This window comes from Delphinapterus leucas, chromosome 16, assembly GCF_059928025.1.
Source record: "Delphinapterus leucas isolate spDelLeu-1000000601 "Yukka" chromosome 16, BTC_Dleu_Yukka2, whole genome shotgun sequence".
Taxonomy (NCBI): Eukaryota; Metazoa; Chordata; class Mammalia; order Artiodactyla; family Monodontidae; genus Delphinapterus; species Delphinapterus leucas.
In genome coordinates, this window is record NC_143144.1 from 27,640,985 (window position 1) to 27,653,434 (window position 12,450).

General features: G+C 39.7%; 1 protein-coding gene across 2 annotated transcripts in view; it reads right to left on the reverse strand.

Moving 5' to 3' along the window:
• Positions 1-12,450, reverse strand: part of P4HA1 (prolyl 4-hydroxylase subunit alpha 1) — a 92,442-nt gene that overhangs the window by 60,573 nt on the left and 19,419 nt on the right. The gene's annotated exons all lie outside the window — the stretch shown is intronic.

A 12,450-nucleotide genomic window follows, 5' to 3' on the forward strand; every position in this document is an offset into this window, starting at 1 on the left:
TACACAAGCACGAACATGGGTGAATAGTGTGGTATATGAATTATATCTCAATAAAGCTGTTTTATTTTTTAAAAGTTGTACAGAATTAAAAAAAAAATACCAACCAACCCTGTCGATTTAAGCTAGCAATTTCTCTCAAAGGGCCCAATGCTGAGCTTTTTCTCTTATCTACTGTGTTCTATGTAAAAAATCCTTAGCCCAGTACAAAGTTGTGGCATTTTTTTCTAAAACCTGGCAGCAAAGCCCTTCTGTCTTTTTTGCTTTGTCCCCCGTAGGGCTGTCTTTTCTGGAATGGATTCTTCATGGCAGATGCAGATTATCAACTAACCAGTAGAAAGTTTTTTACCCTGCTTTCCCAAAGGCCCTGTTAGCACTCTTCTCTTGCTCCTTCTCCACAACATACATGGACTTTAAGTCCTTCTCCTTTATTACCTTACAGGAAAATAAATTACAACTGCAGTACCATTTGCCCCAATAACAGACACCCATTGGTTATTCTGACTTGTCACCCTATTCCTCTTTTGTACAGGCACCTCTGACTCTTCCCAAGTGACTTCTCCTAAAGCAACAGGTTCAAGTCCACATTGGAAAACTCCCTATTACACACATACACACACAAAACACTTTCCCTTAACTTGAATCACTAAAAATAGGTCACCACAGAAACTGACACTGACCTCCTGGAAGTACTCCTAAGTCTCCTCCCTCAAGTCTGCAAACTTCCAGTTACTTCCAGAACCACACAGTAGTGAAATACACTGTTCTCTTGGCTGCTTTACAGTAACTCTTTGGGAAGGCTTCTAGCATGCAGCAGATGCAGACACTTCCTCTCCTGGGTTCCTGCCAAAGCACAAGACTTTTTCAAAATCCTGGGCTGTCTGAACAGTCTAGAATTTTCTCACTGTTTAAACAGATTTCTGCCATAATTTCTTCATAAATAAATGTTATTTCCAGCAAATACAAATGCTTTTGCTGTACTAACAGAAGGCTAATCAGAAATGTTGTCTAAACGTTTAACTCTGATGAGAAAGTTTACATTTGTCAGATAAGAGCTTATCATTTTTTTCACTGCTAAAATATATTTTGTCCCTAAAGTTTCTGTCAACTTTTATCATCCTTAAACCTCACAATGAATCAAGAACCATTAGCCTACAGAAATTACAAAAAAGAAGCTTGAAAACTGCTTTATTCTAGATGGGATAAAGAGTTATAATCAACAACAAAAAAAACAACAAAAGGAAAAGTTATTGGATCTCTGAAAGGAGAGAAGAATTTTTAAACTTAAAAATGATAACCTATCAAAAGCCAGATGGAATTACATACACAAAATAATTTAGGTTTATGTATGTTTTTAAAAAATTAACTACAAACTAGGAAACTAAAGAAAACAGAGCTCATTTAAGGAACTCCTACAAATCAGTAAGAAAACTACTAAGATGTTAGTAGATAAGTGGATTAAGAAACCAGAAAGCCACAAAAGAGGAACTATAGTTAACTAAACCCCCAAAAAACTCACTCATTGGTATTCAAGGACACAAAAAATTGAAATAAGATAGCCAGTTTTTGCCTATCAAATGAACAATTAAACAAATTTAACAACTTAATTTAAAATATCTAATGATAGTGTTATATGTCAAGAAACTTAAGGTGAACATATTCCTTACTTGTAAATTTAAATGAAAAACAAGGAGACGAAGGGAAGATGGCGGAAGAGTAAGACGCGGAGATCACCTTCCTCCCCACAGATACACCAGAAATACATCTATACGTGCAACAACTCCTACAGAGCACCTACTGAACTCTGGCAGAAGACCTCAGACCTCCCAAAAGGCAAGAAATTCCCCACGTACCTGGGTACGGCAAAAGAAAAAAGAATAAACAGAGACAAAAGGATAGGGACGGGACCTGGACCAGTGGGAGGGAGCTGTGCAGGAGGAAAGGTTTCCACACACTAGGAAGCCCCTTCGCGGGCGGAGACTGTGGGTAGCGGAGGGGGAAAGCATCAGGGCCGCGGAGGAGAGCACAGCAACAGGGGTGCGGAAGGCAAAGCGGAGAGATTTCCGCACGGAGGATCAGTGCCGACCGGCACTCACCAGCCCGAGAGGCTTGTCTGCTCACCCGCCGGGGCGGCGGGGCTGGGAGCTGAGGCTTGGGCTTCGGTCGCAGCGCAGGGGGAGGACTGGGGTTGGCGGTGTGAACACAGCCTGCAGGGGGTTAGTGCACCACGGCTAGCCGGGAGGGAGTCCGGGAAAAAGTCTGAACCTGCCGAAAAGGCAAGAGACTTTTTCTTCCCTCTTTGTTTTCTGGTGCACGAGGAGAGGGGATTAAGAGCACTGCTTAAAGGAGCTCCAGAGAAGGGCGCAAACCGCGGCTAAAAGCGCGGACCCCAGAGACGGGCATGAGACGCTAAGGCTGCTGCTGCCGCCACCAACAAGCCTGTATGCGAGCACAGGTCACTATCCACACCCCCCTTCCAGGGAGCCTGTGCAGCCTGCCACTGCCAGGGTCCCGGGATCCAGGGACAACTTCCCCGGGAGAACGCACGGCGCGCCTCAGGCTGGTGCAACGTCACGGTGGCCTCTGCCGCCGCAGGCTCGCCTCGCACTCCGTGCCCCTCCCTCCCCCCCTCCCCGCCCCCCGGCCTGAGTGAGCCAGAGTCCCCGAAGCAGCTGCTCCTTTAACCCCATCCTGTCTGAGTGAAGAACAGACGCCCTCCGGCGACCTACACGCAGAGGCGGGGCCAAATCCAAACCTGAGCCCCTGGGAGCTGTGAGAACAGAGATGAGAAAGCGAAATCTCTCCCAGCAGCCTCAGAAGCAGCGGATTAAAGCTCCACAATCAACTTGATGTACCCTGCATCTGTGGAATACATGAATAGACAACAAATCATCCCAAATTGAGGAGGTGGACTTTGAGAGCAAGACTTATGATTTTTTTCCCCTTTTCCTCTTTTTGTGAGTGTGTATGTGTATGCTTCAGTGTGAGATCTTGTCTGTATAGCTTTGCTTCCACCATTTGTCCTAGGGTTCTATCCGTCCGTTTTTAAAATTTTTGCTTAATAATTATTTTTTATTTTAATAACTTTATTATATTTTATTTTACTTTATCTTCTTTCTTTTTTCCTTCCCTCCCTCCCTCCTTCCTTTCTTTCTTTCTCTTTCTTTCTACTTCTACTAATTCTTTCTTTCTACTTTTTCTCCCTTTTATTCTGAGCCGTGTGGATGAAAGGCTCTTGGTGCTGCAGCCAGGAGTAAGTGCTGTGCCTCTGAGGTGGGAGAGCCAACTTCAGGACACTGGTCCACAAGAGACCTCCCAGCTCCACATAATATCAAATGGCGAAAATCTCCCAGAGATTTCCACCTCAACACCAGCACCCAGCTTCACTCAACGACCAGCAAGCTACAGTGCTGGACACCCTATGCCAAACAACTAGCAAGACAGGAACACAAACCCACCCATTAGCAGAGAGGCTGCCTACAATCATAATAAGTCCACAGACACCCCAAAACACACCACCAGACGTGGACCTGCCCACCAGAAAGACAAGATCCAGCCTCATCCACCAGAACACAGGCACTAGTCCCCTCCACCAGGAAGCCTACACAACCCACTGAACCAACCTTAGCCACTGGGGACAGACACCAAAAACAACGGGAACTACGAACCTGCAGCCTGCAAAAAGGAGACCCAAATACAGTAAGATAAGCAAAATGAGAAGACAGAAAAACACACAGCAGATGAAGGAGAAAGATTAAAACCCACCAGACCTAACAAATGAAGAGGAAATAGGCAGTCTACCTGAAAAAGAATTCAGAATAATGATAGTAAAGATGATCCAAAATCTTGGAAACAGAATAGACAAAATGCAAGAAACATTTAACAAGGACCTAGAAGAACTAAAGATGAAACAAACAATGATGAACAACACAATAAATGAAATTAAAAATACTCTAGATGGGATCAATAGCAGAATAATTGAGGCAGAAGAACGGATAAGTGACCTGCAAGATAAAATAGTGGAAATAACTACTGCAGAGCAGAATAAAGAGAAAAGAATGAAAAGAACTGAGGACAGTCTCAGAGATCTCTGGGACAACATTAAACACACCAACATTCGAATTATAGGGGTTCCAGAAGAAGAAGAGAAAAAGAAAGGGACTGAGAAAATATTTGAAGAGATTATAGTTGAAAACTTCGCTAATATGGGAAAGGAAATAATCAAGTCCGGGAAGCACAGAGAGTCCCACACAGGATAAATCCAAGGACAAATACGCCAAGACACATATTAATCAAACTGTCAAAAATTAAATACAAAGAAAACATATTAAAAGCAGCAAGGGAAAAACAACAAATAACACACAAGGGAATCCCCAGCAGAAACTCTACAAGCCAGAAGGGACTGGCAGGACATATTTAAAGTGATGAAGGAGATAAACCGGCAACCAAGATTACTCCACCCAGCAAGGATCTCATTCAGATTTGATGGAGAAATTAAAACCTTTACAAATGAGCAAAAGCTGAGAGAGTTCAGCACCACCAAACCAGCTTTACAACAAATGCTAAAGGAACTTCTCTAGGCAAGAAACACAAGAGAAGGAAAAGTCCTACAATAACGAACCCAAAACAATTAAGAAAATGGGAATAGGAACATACATATCGATAATTACCTAAAATGTAAATGGACTAAATGCTCCCACCAAAAGACACAGATTGGCTGAATGGATACAAAAACAAGACCCATATATATGCTGTCTACAAGAGACCCACTTCAGATCTGGAGACACATACAGACTGAAAGTAAGGGGATGGAAAAAGATATTCCATGCAAATGGAAACCAAAAGAAAGCTAGAGTAGCAATTCTCATATCAGACAAAATAGACTTTAAAATAGACTCTTACAAGAGACAAAGAAGGACACTACATAATGATCAAGGGATCGATCCAAGAAGAAGATATAACAATTGTAAATATTTATGCACCCAACATAGGAGCACCTCAATACATAAGGCAAATACTAACAGCCATAAAAGGGGAAATCGACAGTAACGCATTCAGAGTAGGGGACTTTAACACCCCACTTTCACCAATGGACAGATCATCCAAGCAGAAAATAAATAAGGAAACACAAGCTTTAAATGATACATTAAACAAGATGGACTTAATTGATATTTATAGGACATTCCATCCAAAAACAACAGAATACACATTTTTCTCAAGTGCTCATGGAACATTCTCCAGGATAGATCATATCTTGGGTCACAAATCAAGCCTTGGTAAATTTAAGAAAATTGAAATTGTATCAAGTATCTTTTCCGACCACAATGCTATGAGACTAGATATCAATTACAGGAAAAGATCTGTAAAAAACACAAACATATGGAGGCTAAACAATACACTACTTAATAACGAAGTGATCACTGAAGAAATCAAAGAGGGAATCAAAAAATACCTAGAAACAAATGACAATGGAGACACGACGACTCAAAATCTATGGGATGCAGCAAAAGCAGTTCTAAGAGGGAAGTTTATAGCAATACAATCCTACCTTAAGAAACAGGAAACATCTCGAATAAACAACCTAACCTTGCACCTAAAGCAATTAGAGAAAGAAGAACAAAAAAACCCCAAAGTTAGCAGAAGGAAAGAAATCATAAAAATCAGATCAGAAATAAATGAAAAAGAAATGAAGGAAACGATAGCAAAGATCAATAAAACTAAAAGCTGGTTCTTTGAAAGGATAAACAAAATTGATAAACCATTAGCCAGGCTAATCAAGAAAAAAAGGGAGAAGACTGAAATCAATAGAATTAGAAATGAAAAAGGAGAAGTAACAACTGACACTGCAGAAATACAAAAGATCATGAGAGATTACTACAAGCAACTCTATGCCAATAAAATGGACAACCTGGAAGAAATGGACAAATTCTTAGAAAGGCACAACCTGCCAAGACTGAATCAGGAAGAAATAGAAAATATGAACAGACCAATCACAAACACTGAAATTGAAGCTGTGATTAAAAATCTTCCAACAAGCAAAAGCCCAGGACCAGATGGCTTCACAGGTGAATTCTATCAAACATTTAGAGAAGAGCTGTCACCTATCCTTCTCAAACTCTTCCAAAATACAGCAGAGGGAGGAACACTCCCAAACTCATTCTACGAGGCCACCATCACAGTGATACCAAAACCAGACAAGGATGTCACAAAGAAAGAAAACTACAGGCCAATATCACTGATGAACATAGATGCAAAAATCCTCAACAAAATACTAGCAAACAGAATCCAGCAGCACATTATAAGGATCATACACCATGATCAAGTGGGGTTTATTCCAGGAATGCTAAGATTCTTCAATATATGCAAATCAATGTGATAAACCATATTAACAAATTGAAGGAGAAAAACCATATGATCATCTCAATAGATGCAGAAAATGCTTTCAACAAAATTCAACACCCATTTATGATAAAAACCCTGCACAAAGTAGGCACAAAGGGCACTTTCCTCAACATAATAAAGGCCATATATGACAAACCCACAGCCAACATCATCCTCAATGGTGAAAAACTGAAAGCATTTTCACTAAGATCAGGAACAAGACAAGGTTGCCCACGCTCACCACTCTTACTCAACATAGTTTTGGAAGCTCTAGCCACAGCAATCAGAGAAGAAAAGGAAATAAAAGGAATCCAAATCGGAAAAGAAGAAGTAAAGCTGTCACTGTTTGCAGATGACATGATATTATACATAGAGAATCCTAAAGATGCTACCAGAAAACTACTAGAGCTAATCAGTGAATTTGGTAAAGTAGCAGGATACAAAATTAATGCACAGAAATCTCTTGCATTCCTATACACTAATGACGAAAACTCTGAAAGTGAAATCAAGAAAACACTCCATTTACCATTGCAACAAAAAGAATAAAATATCTAGGAATAAATCTACCTAAGGAGACAAAAGACCTGTATGCAGAAAATTATAAGACACTGATGAAAGAAATTAAAGATGATACAAACAGATGGAGAGATATACCATGTTCGTGGATTGGAAGAATCAACATTGTGAAAATGCCTCTACTACCCAAAGCAATCTACAGATTCAATGCAATCCCTATCAAAATACCACTGGCATTTTTCACAGAACTAGAACAAAAAATTTCACAATTTGTATGGAAACACAAAAGACGCTCAATAGCGAAAGCAATCTTGAGAACGAAAAATGGAGCTGGAGGAATCAGGCTCCCTGACTTCAAACTATACTACAAAGCTACAGTAATCAAGACAGTATGGTACTGGCACAAAAACAGAAATATACATCAATGGAACAGGATAGAAAGCCCAGAGATAAACCCACACACAACTTATCTTTGATAAAGGAGGCATGAATGTACAGTGGAGAAAGGACAGCATCTTCAATAAGTGGTGCTGGGAAAACTGGAGAGGTACATGTAAAAGTATGAGATTAGATCACTCCCTAACACCATACACAAAAATAAGCTCAAAATGGATTAAAGACCTAAATGTAAGGCCAGAATATACCCTGAGAAAACCATAATTCAAAAAGAGTCATGTACCAAAATGTTCATTGCAGCTCTATTTACAATAGCCCGGAGATGGAAACAACCTAAGCATCCATCATCGGATGAATGGATAAAGAAGATGTGGCACATATATACAATGGAATATTACTCAACCATAAAAATAAACGAAATTGAGCTATTTGTAATGAGGTGGATAGACCTAGAGTCTGTCATACAGAGTGAAGTAAGTCAGAAAGAGAGAGACAAATACCGTATGCTAACACATATATATGGAATTTAAGGGAAAAAAAGTCATGAAGAACCTAGGGGTAAGACAGGAATAAAGACACAGACCTACTACAGAATGGACTTGAGGATATGGGAAGGGGGAAGGGTAAGCTGTGACAAAGCGAGAAAGAGGCATGGACATATATACACTACCAAACGTAAGGCAGATAGCTAGTGGGAAGCAGCTGCATAGCAAAGGGAGATCAGCTCGGTGCTTTGTGACTGCCTGGAGGGGTGGGATAGGGAGGGTGGGAGGGAGGGAGATGCAAGAGGGAAGAGATATGGGAACATATGTATATGTATAACTGATTCACTTTGTTATAAATCAGAAACTAACACACCATTGTAAAGCAATTATACTCCAATAAAGATGTAAAAAAATAAATAAATAAAAATAAATAAATGAAAAACAAGATTTAAAAATTAACATCAACTCTCAATCATTGCTGGTGGGATTGCAAAATGGTACAGCCACTTTGGAAGACAGTTTGGCAGTTTCTTAAAAAATTAAAAATACTCTTACAATATGATCCAGCAATCATGCTCCTTAGTATTTACCCAATGGAGTTGAAAATTTATGTCCCCACAAAAACCTGCACATGTATATTTATAGCAGCTTATTTTATAATAGCCAAAACTTGGAAGCAACCAAGATTTCCTTTAGTAGATGAATGGACACACTGTGATACATCTAGACAACAGAAAATTCAATGCTAAAAAGAAATGAGCTATCAAGCCATTAGAAAAATAAACATGGAGGAAAGAAGTGTGTATTACTAAGTGAAAGAAGTCAATCTGAAAAGGCTACTATAATACTGCATGACTCCAACTATATGACACTCTGGAAGAAATAAAACTATGAAGAGAGTAAAAAGATCAGTGGTTGATGGAAGGAGGGTGGATGAACAGATGAAGCACAGAGGAATTTTAGGGCAGTGAAAATATTCTACAATATCATAATGATGAATACGTGTCATTATACATTAGTTCAAATTCATAGAACTTAAAACACCAACAGTAAAGGGGTAATGTTAAACTATGGACTTTGGGCAATTACAATGTGTCAATGTAGATTCATCAGTTTTAACAAATATGCCATTCTGGTGAGGGACTATGCATGTGTGGGGGCAGGGAGTACATGGGGCATCTCTGTATCATCCTCACAATTTTGCTGTAAAAAAAAAGAACTCCTGAAAAAAAATAAACATCATACAACCCTGCTGGAATCTGTATTGAATGAGATTGTTTCTACTACACTCTGACAGGAAGTTATAAATAAATACTAATCAAAACAAAGAGGAGGGCTTCCTTGGTGGCGCAGTGGTTGACAGTCCGCCTGCCGATGCAGGGGACACAGGTTCATGCCCTGGTCCAGGAAGATCCCATGTGCTGCGGAGCAGCTAGGCCCGTGAGCCATGGCCGCTGAGCCTGCGCGTCCGGGCCTGTGCTCCACAGCGAGAGAGGCCGCAACAGTGAGAGGCCCGCGTACTGCAAAAAAAAAAAAAAAAAACACAAAGAGGGACTTCCCTGGTGATCCACTGGTTGAGAATCCACCTGCCAATACAGGGGACACGGGGTTCAATCTCTGGGCTGGGAATATCCCACATGCCGCAGAACAACTAAGCCCATGCGCCACAACTCCTGAGCCTGTGCTCTAGAACCTGCAAGCCACAACTACTGAAGCCCACACACCCTAGGGCCCACTTGTTGCAACTACTGAAGCCCGCGCCGAGTCCACGCTCAGCAACAAGAGAAGCCACCGCAATGAAAAGCTCACACACCACAACGAAGAGCAGGCCCCACTTGCCACAACTAGAGAAAGCCCGCACACAGCAATGAAAACCCAACACAGCCAAAAAGAAAAAGAAAAAAATTAACATTAGAGGAGAGACAGCAGAAGCAAGAAGAACTACAATCCTGCAGCCTGTGGAACAAAAACCACATTCACAGAAAGATAGACAAGATGAAAAGGCAGAGGGCTATGTACCAGATGAAGAAACAAGATAACACCCCAGAAAAAACAACTAAATGAAGTGGAGATAGGCAACCTTCCAGAAAAAGAATAATCATAGTGAAGATGATCCAGGACCTCGGAAAAAGAATGGAGGCAAAGATTGAGAAGATGCAAGAAATGTTTAACAAAGACCTAGAAGAATTAAAGAACAAACAAACAGAGATGAATAATACAATAACTGAAATGAAAAATACACTAGAAGGAATCAATAGCAGAATAACTGAGGCAGAAGAACAGATAAATGACCTGGAAGACAGCATGGTGGAATTCACTGCCATGGAACAGAATAAAGAAAAAAGAATGAAAAGAAATTAAGACAGCCTAAGAGACCTCTGAGACAACATTAAATGCACCAACATTCGCATTATAGGGGTCCCAGAAGGAGGAGAGAGAGAGAAAGGACCTGAGAAAATGTTTGAAGACATTATAGTCAAAAACTTCCCTAACATGGGAAAGGAAATAGCCACCCAAGTCCAGGAAGTACAGAGAGTCCCATATAGGATAAACCCAAGGAGAAACACGCCAAGACACACAGTAATCAAACTGGCAAAAATTAAAGACGAAGAAATATTACTAAAAGCAGCAAGGGAAAAATGACAATTAACATACAAGGGAACTCCCATAAGGTTAACAGCTGATTTCTCAGCAGAAACTCTACAAGCCATAAGGGAGTGGCATGATATACTTAAAGTGCTGAAAGGGAAGAACCTACAACCAAGATTACTCTACCCGGCAAGGATCTCATTCAGATTCGATGGAGAAATCAAAAGCTTTACAGACAAGCAAAGCTAAGAAAATTCAGCACCATCAAAGCAGCTCTACAACAAATACTAAAGGAACTTCTCTAAATGGGAATCGTAAGAGAAGAAAAGGACCTACAAAAATAAACCCAAAGCAATTAGGCAAATGGTAATAGGAACATACATATCAATAATTATCTTAAACGTGAATGGATTAAATGCTCCAACCAAAAGACACAGGCTTGCTGAATAGATACAAAAACAAGACCCATATATCTGCAGTCTACAAGAGACCCACTTCAGACCTAGGGACACATTCAGTCTGAAACTGAGGGGATGGAAAAAGATATTCCATGCAAATGGAAATCAAAAGAAAGTTGCAGTAGCAATAGTCATATCAGATAAAATTGACCTTAAAATAAAGAATGTTACAAGAGACAAAGAAGGACACTACATAATGATCAAGGGATCAATCCAAGAAGAAGATATAACAATTATAAATATATATGCACCCAACATAGGAGCACCCCAATACATAAGGCAACTGCTAACAGCTATAAAAGAGGATATCGACAGTAACACAATAACAGTGGGGGACTTTAACACGTCACTTACACCAATGGACAGATCATACAAGCAGAAAATAAATAAGGAAACAGAGTTTTAAACGACACAACAGACCAGATAGATTTAGTTGATATTTATAGGACATTCCATACAAAAACAGATTACACTTTCTTCTCAAGTGTGCACGGAACATTCTCCAGAATAGATCACATCTTGAGTCACAAATCAAGCCTCAGTAAATTTAAGAAAATTGAAATCATATCAAGCATCTTTTCTGACCACAACACTATGAGATTAGAAATCAATTACAGGGAAAAAAACGTAAAAAACACTAACACATGGAGGCTAAACAATACATTACTAAATAACCAAGAGATCACTGAAGAAATCAAAGAGGAAATCAAAAAATACCCAGAGACAAATGATAATGAAAACACGACGATCCAAAACCTATGGGATGCAGCAAAAGCAGTTCTAAGAGGGTAGTTTATAGCTATACAAGCCTACCTCAAGAAACAAGAAAATAATCTCATATAAACAATCTAATCTTCCACCTAAAGAAACTAGAGAAAGAAGAACATACAAAACCCAAACTTAGCAGAAGGAAAGAAATCATAAAGATCACAGCAGAAATAAATGAAATACAAACAAAGAAAACAATAGCACAGATCAATAAAACTAAAAGCTGGTTCTTTGAGAAGATAAACAAAACTGATAAACCATTAGCCACACTCATCAAGAAAAAGAGGGAGAGGACTCAAATCAATAAAATTAGAAATGAAAAAGAAGTTACAACGGACACCGCAGAAATACAAAGCATCCTAAGAGACTACTACAAGCAACTCTATGCCAATAATATGGACAACCTGGAAGAAATGGACAAATTCTTAGAAAGGTATAACCTTCCAAGACTGAACCAGGAAGAAATAGAAAATATGAACAGGCCAATCACAAGTAATGAAATTGAAACTGTGATTAAAAATCTTCCAACAAACTAAAGTCCAGGAACAGATGGCTTCACAGGTGAATGCTATCACACATTTAGAGAAAAGCTAACACCCATCGTTCTTAAACTCTTCCAAGAAATTGCAGAGGGAGGAACACTCCCAAACTCATTCTATGAGGCCACCATCACCCTGACACCAAAACCAGACAAAGATACTTAAAAAAAAAAGAAAGTTATAGACCAATATCACTGATGAATATAGATGCAAAAATCCTCAACAAAATACCAGCAAACGGAATCCAACAACACATTAAAAGGATCCTACACCATGATCAAGTGGGATTTATCCCAGTGATGCAAGGATTCTTCAATATAC